General features: G+C 60.8%; 1 long non-coding RNA gene across 1 annotated transcript; it reads left to right on the top strand.

The window, feature by feature from the left end:
* Window positions 1-1,000: 1,000 nt before the first annotated feature.
* Window positions 1,001-1,819, top strand: LOC127464016 (uncharacterized). Its single transcript, XR_007901111.1, has 3 exons — window positions 1,001-1,090; window positions 1,189-1,227; window positions 1,582-1,819. It is a non-coding gene; the product is annotated as an uncharacterized LOC127464016 (long non-coding RNA).
* Window positions 1,820-9,267: the final 7,448 nt, after the last annotated feature.

Raw genomic sequence — 9,267 nt, 5'->3', positions numbered from 1 at the left:
TCTCGCCTCCCACCCTCGCAAACCTCTTGGCGCTCTCGGCTCCCACCCCGCCTCAAGGCCCCCCCTCCTCTCCACACTCCAAGGCCTTCCCCCTCTCTGGGACCCCCGCTTAAGGGGCCCGGCGCTCCCTCTCTGCTCCCCCCCCTCCAGCATTCCGGGGGTCCCCCAGCTCCGGGATCGCCCCTCTCCGCTCTCCCCACTCCGCGGCTACCGGGGTTCCCCCCCAGCTCTCACGGGGGGCCCCCAAACCGCTCTCGCCCCCCCCGCCATTGCCGAGCCATTGCCAGGACCTTTGGGCTGCCCTTCTTTGTGCTCCCGCTCGGCTCCTCCCTCGGCTGGGCCGCCGCTTTTGGCGGGTTTCCTCCTCCGGGATCCACCCCCTGCAGCCCTTTCACCCCCTGGCCCAGCCCCCTTGGGCCCCCCTTGGGCCCCCCTTGGGCCCCCCTTGCCCAATAAGTCTGATTATACAGACAAGCAATTGGTTTTAATCCACAAAACCCAAATGTAGAACCCAGCACCCTGGGCCATGAACAAAGTGCTGTTCCTTGGGTCCCCCCCGCGTCCAAAGTAAAGGGAGAGGGGAAAAAAACCTGCTGGTGAGAGAGCTGTTGCAGTCTGGTCAAAAGTGGTGATTGCAGTCCAGTTGAGGGGGGTGGTCTCAGGCTGGTTGAGAGCGGTGAGCTGCAGTCCTCCTCTGGATCCCACGAGTGGTGGAAAGGTTCTGAAACTCCAGGTTTATATATTCTCCAGTTCAGGCAGGAATGTCCAGTCCTCCCCTCACAGTGGGCAATTCCATAAAAGGATGCTTAATTTTTCTTTCAGAGCGGGCAATTCCATAAAAGGATAGGAGGATGCTCAGACCATGAAAGCATATGAGGGTGCTCAGGACATCCCCCCCACCTCGCAGGCCTCTCCTGACAACAGTTCCTGGGAAAATGGCATGGAAGGCCAGAGAATCCACAGTTTTGGGCTACACCCATCCAGTGAGGAATCGGTCCCAGCTGTTCTAACTAGGACACTGTGTCAGTCATCGCTGCCATCATCATCATCATCGGCCTCCTGGGAGTCGGTGTCTGGAAGCTCCGATCCGGTAACTCCCGGGATGGGGGTCGGGAAGGGGCACGGATCCGCCCGGCAGCATTCCAGGGATCCTGTGCCATGGGTGCTGATCCCGCTTTCTTTCCATAGGGAAGAGGGAGGGGAATGGATACGACCCCGCGCCCACCAGTGAGTCCCAGCAGCGGGTGTGGATCCAGATCCTCTGGGCAGGGATCCCAGGATGGAGGCCGGGATTCCAGAGGGGAATGGGGGTCTAATGGCTGGAGCGGGATTGGAAGGGGATTCCAGCTCAGGGCAGGATTCCAGAGTGGGATCAGATGGAACTGTGGACTGGGATCAGGGCTGGATTCTGGACTGGGATTGGCGTGGGATGGATGGAGTGGGATTGGGGTGGCATGGACAGAGCAGGATCAGGAGGGAATCCGGAGCAGTTCCTACTCTCCCTGGGCTCCACAGCTGGATCCATCCCATGGGATGGGAACAGGGACATGGTGACTCCTTTCCCCACTCTCATCCCGGCAGGAATCACAGCCTGAGCGATCCTGGAGCTGGATCCGCCCCTTCCCTCTCCCTGCGGAAAGGCAGGAGCTGCTGGCAGAGCTCATCCCGCTGCTCCCACCCACCCCGGCCCCCCTGCGGCTCTTCCCGACGGATCAACTTCCTGCTTTTTCCCGTGTGAAACCCAGGACCACAATTATTCCTGAGGCTTTAATTTGGGTGTGAAAATCTCCTGCTTTGGGCAAGAAATCCTGGCTCCCTCCTCCGGTATCCGGCAGTTCCTCTGTGGGAACCAGGAATGGGAATGGGGACAGGGGGGAATGGGATGGCGACACTGGGGACAGGGATGGGGACACTGGGAGCAGGTTGGGGACAGCAGGTATGGGAATGGGAACTCCAGGAATGGGAATGGGGACATTGGGAGCAGGTTGGAATCACCAGGAATGGGAATGAGGACATGGGAGACCAGGATAGGGATAGTGGGGACAGGAATGGGGATACTGGGAGCAGGTTGGCACAGCAGGAAGTGGGAATGGGGAGAGGGATGGGAACCCCAGGAATTGGAATGGGGACATCAGGCTGGGAACCCCAGGAATGGGAATGGGGACAGGGATGGGAATGGGGAGAGGGATGAGAACCCCAGGAATGGGAATGGAGACAGGGATGGGAACGTGTCTCTCCAGGAGTTGGTTCAATACAAAGGTCGGTCCCTGGCTCGAGGCCACGGGAAGCCCCTTCTTTGGGAATGTCTGGGAAGCAGGTGTCAGAGGTTTGAAAAGAGGTGTTGGAATTGTTTCCCAGTGTCCCCCCCATTGCCATCTGTGTCTCCCGGGATGGGGTGGGTTGGAGCGGAGCCGCAGGCGCTGGGCAGGGGCAGTGGGGGGAGGGCGGCTCTCGGGGACACCGCGGTGGCCGCGGGGAGGGCGGGGGGTCCTTTGTTCGGGGGCTTTTGGGGTTTGTCCGGGACCGGACAGAGCGGGAGCTGGTTTTGGCCACCTTGTTCTCTTTTCCTGAGAGGAAGTTTTTTCCCCCCGGGACACCTCGTGGAGAGCGACCGAGAGAGAGAGAGAGAGAGAGAGAGAGAGAGAGAGAGAGAGAGAGAGAGAGAGAGAGCCCGACCCATCTGGGAGCGAGGTGTTCTGCTTTGGGGACTGCCCCTGGGAAAAGGGACTCCTTCACTGCTGGCTGCGAGCACACGGGGCTGCCAGAGCTTTGAACTGCCGGGACAGTTTCTCCCCCCACATGGGGATTTGGGACTTTCTTTGGTTTCTTCTGAAAGTTTTTGGTTGCACCATTTGTTGTTTATTCAGATTTTGTTAATAAAAAGCTGTTTCTTTTCCTTTTCCACACTTCCACCTGAAGTCTCTTAATTTCTAAGTTGTTCTAAGCCCACGGACCCCCCCCGAACCCCTCAGCCCCGGGGCTGCCGCGGGGGCCCCCAACGGCCCTCAGCCAATCCCAAAGCGCCCACGCCGCCCGCGCCCAATCCCAGCGCGTCACGCTGATGACTCATCAGTCGCCGGGAAGACGCCTCGAAAAAAGGGCCCCAACTGCGCCCTCAGCCAAGCCCAGCGCGCCCCAAACCCCCCAAAACGGCGCCGCCCGGCTGGTTTTGGGCTGTCAGCAGCTGTCCGGCGCTGGGCATGGAGCGTGTGCGGGGAGCTGGGGCCGTGCTGGCGGTGCTGGTGGTGCTGGGAGCCCCCCCGGCTGTGGGCGAGGAGCTGTCGGGTGAGTTGGGGGGGCGGGAAGGGTGTCAGGTGGGAAAGGGGGGGAAAGAGGGGAGAGAAGAGGGGTTGGGAGCCCCAAAAGTGAGTGGGAGGGGGGTCAGAAGGCCTACAGTGAGTGGGAGGGTGGTGGGAGCCCCAAAGTGAGTGCGGGGGGTCTGGGGATTTTGGGGCCGGTCGGAAAGGGGTGGGAGAGGGGGGCAAGGGGGTGTGGGAGAGCAGGCAGAGGGGTGCCCTGGGGGTCCCCGGGTTTTCCTTGATCCCTGGAGCGGTTCCCTGGGGCTCTGGGGGGATCGGATCGGCAGTGGGGGGATCCCCAGCCCCCCTGTCCATCCCCGGGGAGCTGATGGGGGGGTTCCTCCCCTGCCAAGAGCCGGTGCTGGGGTGTCCATGGGGCAGAGGGGGGTGGGAAAGGGGGGTCCGGGGTGGCCCCCTGAGCTGCCAGCCTGCTGTGGGGGGCTGGAGGATTATGGGTAGTGGGATGGGGCACCCCCTGACCCGTGTCCTGCACACACAGGGGTGTTCCAGTTTATGGTAAAGTCCGCGTGTCATGTCATCAACAGCACCAAGCGGGTGAGGTACGTGCTGAGGTACATCTACAACCGGGAGCAGTACATGCACTTCGACAGCGTTTGGGGGTCTATGTGGGGGACACCCCGCGTGGGGAGAAGATTGCCAGGGACTGGAACAGCAACCAGGTATGGATGGAGATCATGTGGGATTCTGTGCAAACATACTGCGGGTACAACTACGAGGTGTCCACCCCGTTCCTGGTGAACCGCAGAGGTGAGCGTGGGGCAGAGCGGGTCCCCTCGGGCCCTGCCCCGGGAATGACCCTGGAACCCCTCAAACCCTCCCTGGGAATTACGCCAGACCCCTCAGCCCCCCATGCGCCTCTCTCGAGTCCTTTTGCCCTATCCCAGTTCTTCCCAGTCCATCTCAGTCCATCCCAGTACCCTCCAGTGCTCTCCAGTCCACCCCAGTCCATCCCAGTCTCTCCCAGTGCCCCCCCGCATCTCCACCCCGCTGGGGCCACCGAGCTCACGCCCCTCAGCCAATCCCAGCGCGTCTCTCTGATGACGCTCCAGTTGCCAGGCAGACCCAAACCAAAGAGTTTCCTCCCAGTCCCGCTCAGTTCCTTCCCAGTCCAGCCCAGTCATTCCCAGTCCATCTCACTCCATTCCCAGACCCTCTCGATCCACTCCCAGACCCTCTCACTCCATTCCCAGTCGTTCTCACTTCACTCCCACATTTCTCAACTCTCTCACCAGTGTCCCCCCAATCCAGCCCCTTCTACCTCAGTCTATTCCCAGACCCTCCCAAGGCCATCCAAATCCCTACCAATGTCCTCCAAGCCCTCTCCCCTCCCTCCCAGTGCCCCCCAGCTGAGCCCAGTGTCTCCCCCGTCCCTCCCAGTGCCCCCCAGCGTGTCCATCTCGCTGGTGCCGTCGAGCTCCCAGCCCGGCCCCGGCCGCCTGCTCTGCTCTGTGATGGATTTCTACCCTGCGCCGGTGCAGGTGAGGTGGTTCCAGGATGGGCAGGAGCTGCCGGAGCACGTGGTGGCCACCGATGTGGTCCCCAATGGGGACTGGAGCTGCCAGGTGCTGGTGCTGCTGGAAATCCCCCCCCGGCGCGGGGTCACCTACAGCTGCCAGGTGGAGCACGTCAGCCTGGAGCACCCCCTCAGCCGGCACTGGGGTACGGCCCGGCCCCCCCAGCACCGGGGGCACACTGGCAGGGGGGCCGGGGGAGAAAGGGGGCAACTGGGGATGACTGGGAGGGAGTTTGGTGGGTGCTGGGGGTGATGGGAGGGGGGGTGGAGGGTCCGAAAGGGGCTGGGAGGGGGTTGGTGGGATCCCTGCAGGGGCTGGGAAGGGACTGGCAGGAGGTTGGAGGGACCCCCGGGTGGGCTGGGGGAGAGCGGGCCGGGCTCTGTGGGGTGCCGGGGGGTGCGTGGGAGGAGGTTTTGGGGGTGCTGACCCCCCCGGCTCCCCCCAGAGATGCCACCGGACACCGTCCGCAGCAAGATCCTGGTGGGGGTCGGGGGCTTCGTCTTGGGCTTGGTCTTCCTGGCGCTGGGGCTCGGCTTCTACCTGCGGGAGAAGGTAAAGGGGGGTCCCCGGGGGTCGTGTTCCCCCCCTTGCTCTCCCACAGCCTCTGTGCCCCCCCTGCCCCCCCACCCCGCTCTCACCCCCTTTTCTCTCCCCACAGAGCTCCTGAGCCGCCGGCGGCCGCAGCCCCTCCCCGTGGCCTCGGGCCCAGCCAGGACCCCCCAGTCCAGCCCCACCCACACTTTGCGGGGGTCGTGTGTGTCCCCAGCCCTGCTTTTGTTTGTATTCAAACCTCAGCTGGCTGCTCCCAGTGATCCCAGTAAAGCTTCCCGGTTCTCTGCAGTCCTGATTATTGGTGAGAACTGGAGGGGCTGTGAAAATCCCAGGAACGGGCAGTTTGGGCACTCCCAGACAAAAAGAACCCTGGAGAAAGGTGGTTTGGGCACATCTAGAGCTCAAAAATCTGGGGAACAGGGGATTTGGGCACTTTCAGCTCCTCAAATCTTGGAAAAGAGGAGTTTGGGCACCATCAGTGTCTGAAAAGCCCAGGAATAGGGAGGTTGGGAACATTCATACTCCTAGAAACATGGGGATCTGGGCTCTCCTAGACCCTAAAAATCCCAAGGACAGGGTGGTTGGGGCACTTCCAGACCCAAAAATCTTGGAAAAGAGGGGCTTGTACACACCCAGACTCCATCAAAATCCCAGGAACTGGGGGTTTGGGCACAATCAGGGTGACAAAATCCTGGGAACAGGGGGCTTTGGGACATGTCAGCCTCCCAGATACCCAGGAAAAGGGGGCTTGGAAACATTCAGAGCCCGAAAAACCTGGGAACTTGGGGTTTGGGCAATGTCAACCTCTCAATAACCCCAAGAAGAGATGGGTTTGAACTCTCTCAGCCCCCAAATATCCTTGAAAAAAGGGATTTTGTTTCTCCCAGACCTGCAAAATTGTGAGAAAGGGGGGGTTTGGGCATACTCAGAGTCCCAGAATCCCAGGAACAGGGGTTTTGATCACTCTCGGCTCCTCTAGTCTTGGAAAAGAGGGATTTGGGCACCATCAGTGTCTGAAAAACATGGGAACAGGGGGGTGGGGAACATTCAGACCCCTAAAATCTTGAGAACACGGGGGTATTGGCTCTCCTAGACCCTAAAAATCCAAAGGACAGGGGGTTAGGGCACTCCCAGAGCACAAAATATTGGAAAAGAGGGGTTGGACACTCCCAGACTCCAGAAATCCTGGGAACATGGGGGTCTGGGCACACTGGGACCCACAAAATCCTAGGAACAGAGGTGTTTGGGACAGGTGAGCCCCTCAAAAACCGGGGAACGGGGGGCTGGGACACACCCAGACTCCGAAAATCCTTGGAACAGGGGGGTTTGGGCAATGTCAGCCTCCCAATAACCCAGGAATGTGCGTTTTAGGTCTCCCAGCCCCAAAAAATCCTGGAGAAGGGAGGTTTAGGTTCTCCCAGAAACCCAAAATTGTGAAAAAAGAGGGGTTTGGGCACTCCCAGACCCATAAAATCATGGATGAAGGTGGTTTGGGCAAACCCAGAGCCCCCAGATCCCTGGAACTGAGGGGTATGGGCACTTTCAGATCCCAAAATATTGGAAGGGAGGGGTTGGACACTCCCAGCCCCCTAAAAATCCTGGAAACAGGAAAGTTTGGTTACTCTAAACCCACCCAAAATCTCGGGAACAGAGCCACAGAGCCACAAAATCTTTGGGAAAGGGATGTTTAGTCACACCCAGCCTCTCAAAATCCTCACACTGTGCAAGTCCAGGCCCTCAACATTAGGAAAAAATGGGCTTTTGGCACTCCCAGACTTTGAAAATCCTGGGAAAAGTGGCTTTGAGCACTGCCAGCCCCTGAAAAACCCGGGAACAGGAGGGATTTGGCACACACAGACCCCCAATATTGTGAGAAAAGAGAGGTTTGGGCACACCAAGATCCCATAATTTCTGGGAAGGAGGGGGGGTGTTGGGCAACGTCAGCCTCCAAAAAAATGAGGAACAGGGGGTTTGGGCACCCTCAGACCCCAAGAATCCTGGGAACACCAAGTATTGAGCAATGCCAGAGCCCAAAAATGTTGGTCAAAGGGCTATTTGGGCACTACTAGACACCCCCCCCCAAATGCGGAGAAATGCCCCCAAAAGTCCTGGAAAAGAAGGGTTTGGGTACAAGCAAAAATCCCGGGAAAAGGAGGATTGGGCACCCTCAGCCCCCCATCTCCCTCTTGTTTTGGGAAACTGAGCTCCGGGACAACTTTATCCTCTGTTTAAGGTTCTCCTGAGCTGAAATAGCCCTGGGTGGGCGTTTTTGGGTTGCCGTGAGCTTTGGGAGCCCTGGCTGGGCATTTTTGGTGGGCCCTGAGCTCCCCCCTCCCCCGCAGCCCACGGACCCCCCCGAGCCCCCCAGCCCCGGGGCTGCCGCGGGGGCCCCCAACGGCCCTCAGCCAATCCCAAAGCGACGGCACCAGTGAGATGGACACGCTGGGGGGCACTGGGAGGGACGGGGGAGACACTGGGCTCAGCTGGGGGACACTGGGAGGGAGGGGAGAGGACTTGTAGGACGTTGATAGGGACTGGGATGGCAGTGGGATGGACTGGGAATAGACTGGGGTAGAAGGGGATGGGCTTTGGGGGCACTGGGGAGAGAGTTGGGAGATGTGGGAGTGAAGTGAGAACGACTGGGAATGGAGTGAGAGGGTCTGGGAGTGACTGGTCTGGACTGGGAAGGAAGCGAGCGGGACTGGAAGGGAACTCTGTGTTTTGGGTCTGCCTGGCAACTGGAGCGTCATCAGAGAGACGCGCTGGGATTGGCTGAGGGGCGTGAGCTCGGTGGCCCCAGCGGGGTGGAGACGCGGGGGGGCACTGGGAGAGACTGGGATGGACTGGGAAGAACTAGGATAGGGAAAAAAGACTCGGGACAGGCATGTGGAGGGTTTAGGAGTCTGGCGTAATTCCCAGGGAGGGTTTGAGGGGTTCCAGGGTCATTCCCGGGGCAGGGCCCGAGGGGACCCGCTCTGCCCCACGCTCACCACTGCGGTTCACAGTGAACAGGGTGGACACCTCGTAGTTGTACCCGCAGTATGTTTGCACAAAATCCCGCATGATCTGGTTGCTGTTCCAGTCCCTGGCAATCTTCTCCCCAAGTGGGGTGTCCCCCACATAGACCCCCAAATGCTGTCGAAGTGCACGAACTGCTCCCGGCTGTAGATGTGCCTCTCCATGTACCTCACCCGCTCGGTGCCATTGATGAAGTGACACTCGGACTTTGCCATAAACTGGAACACCCCTGTGTGTGCAGGACACGGGTCAGGGGGTGCCCCGTCCCTCCCCCATCATCCCCCAGCCCCCCCCCCCAGCAGGGTGGGAGCTCAGGGGGCCACCCCGGACCCCCCTTTCCCACCCCCCTCTGCCCCACGGACGCCCCAGCACCGGCTCTTGGCTGGGGGGGAACCCCCCCATCAGCCCCCGGGGATGGACAGGGGGGTTGAGGGACCCACCTCCAGTGCGGATCCGACCCCCACAGAGCCCCAGGGAACCGATTCAGGGCTCAAGGGACACCCAGGGACCCCCATGGCACCCCTCTGCCTGTTCTCCCACCCACTGCTTTCCCCCCTCTCCCACCCCTTTCCCACCGTTCCCACAATTCCCAGACACTCCCGCCCTCACTTTGGGGCTCCCACCCCGCTCCCATCCCTCTCCCACTCACTCCGGGCCTTCCAACCCCCCTCCCACTCACTTCTGGGGCTCCCACCCCCTCTTTTCTCCCCTCTTTCCCCCCCTTTCACACCCCCCCCGCTCCCCCGACAGCTCCTCGCCCGCAGCCGGGGGGGCTCCCAGCACCACCAGCACCGCCAGCACGGCCCCAGCTCCCCGCACACGCTCCATGCCCAGCGCCGGACAGCTGCTGACAGCCCCAAACC

This window comes from Manacus candei, unplaced genomic scaffold (assembly GCF_025592945.1).
Source record: "Manacus candei isolate 608988 ecotype Guabito, Panama unplaced genomic scaffold, ASM2559294v1 h1tg000185l, whole genome shotgun sequence".
Lineage (NCBI taxonomy): Eukaryota > Metazoa > Chordata > Aves > Passeriformes > Pipridae > Manacus > Manacus candei.
This window is presented reverse-complemented; position numbering and strand designations above follow the sequence as displayed.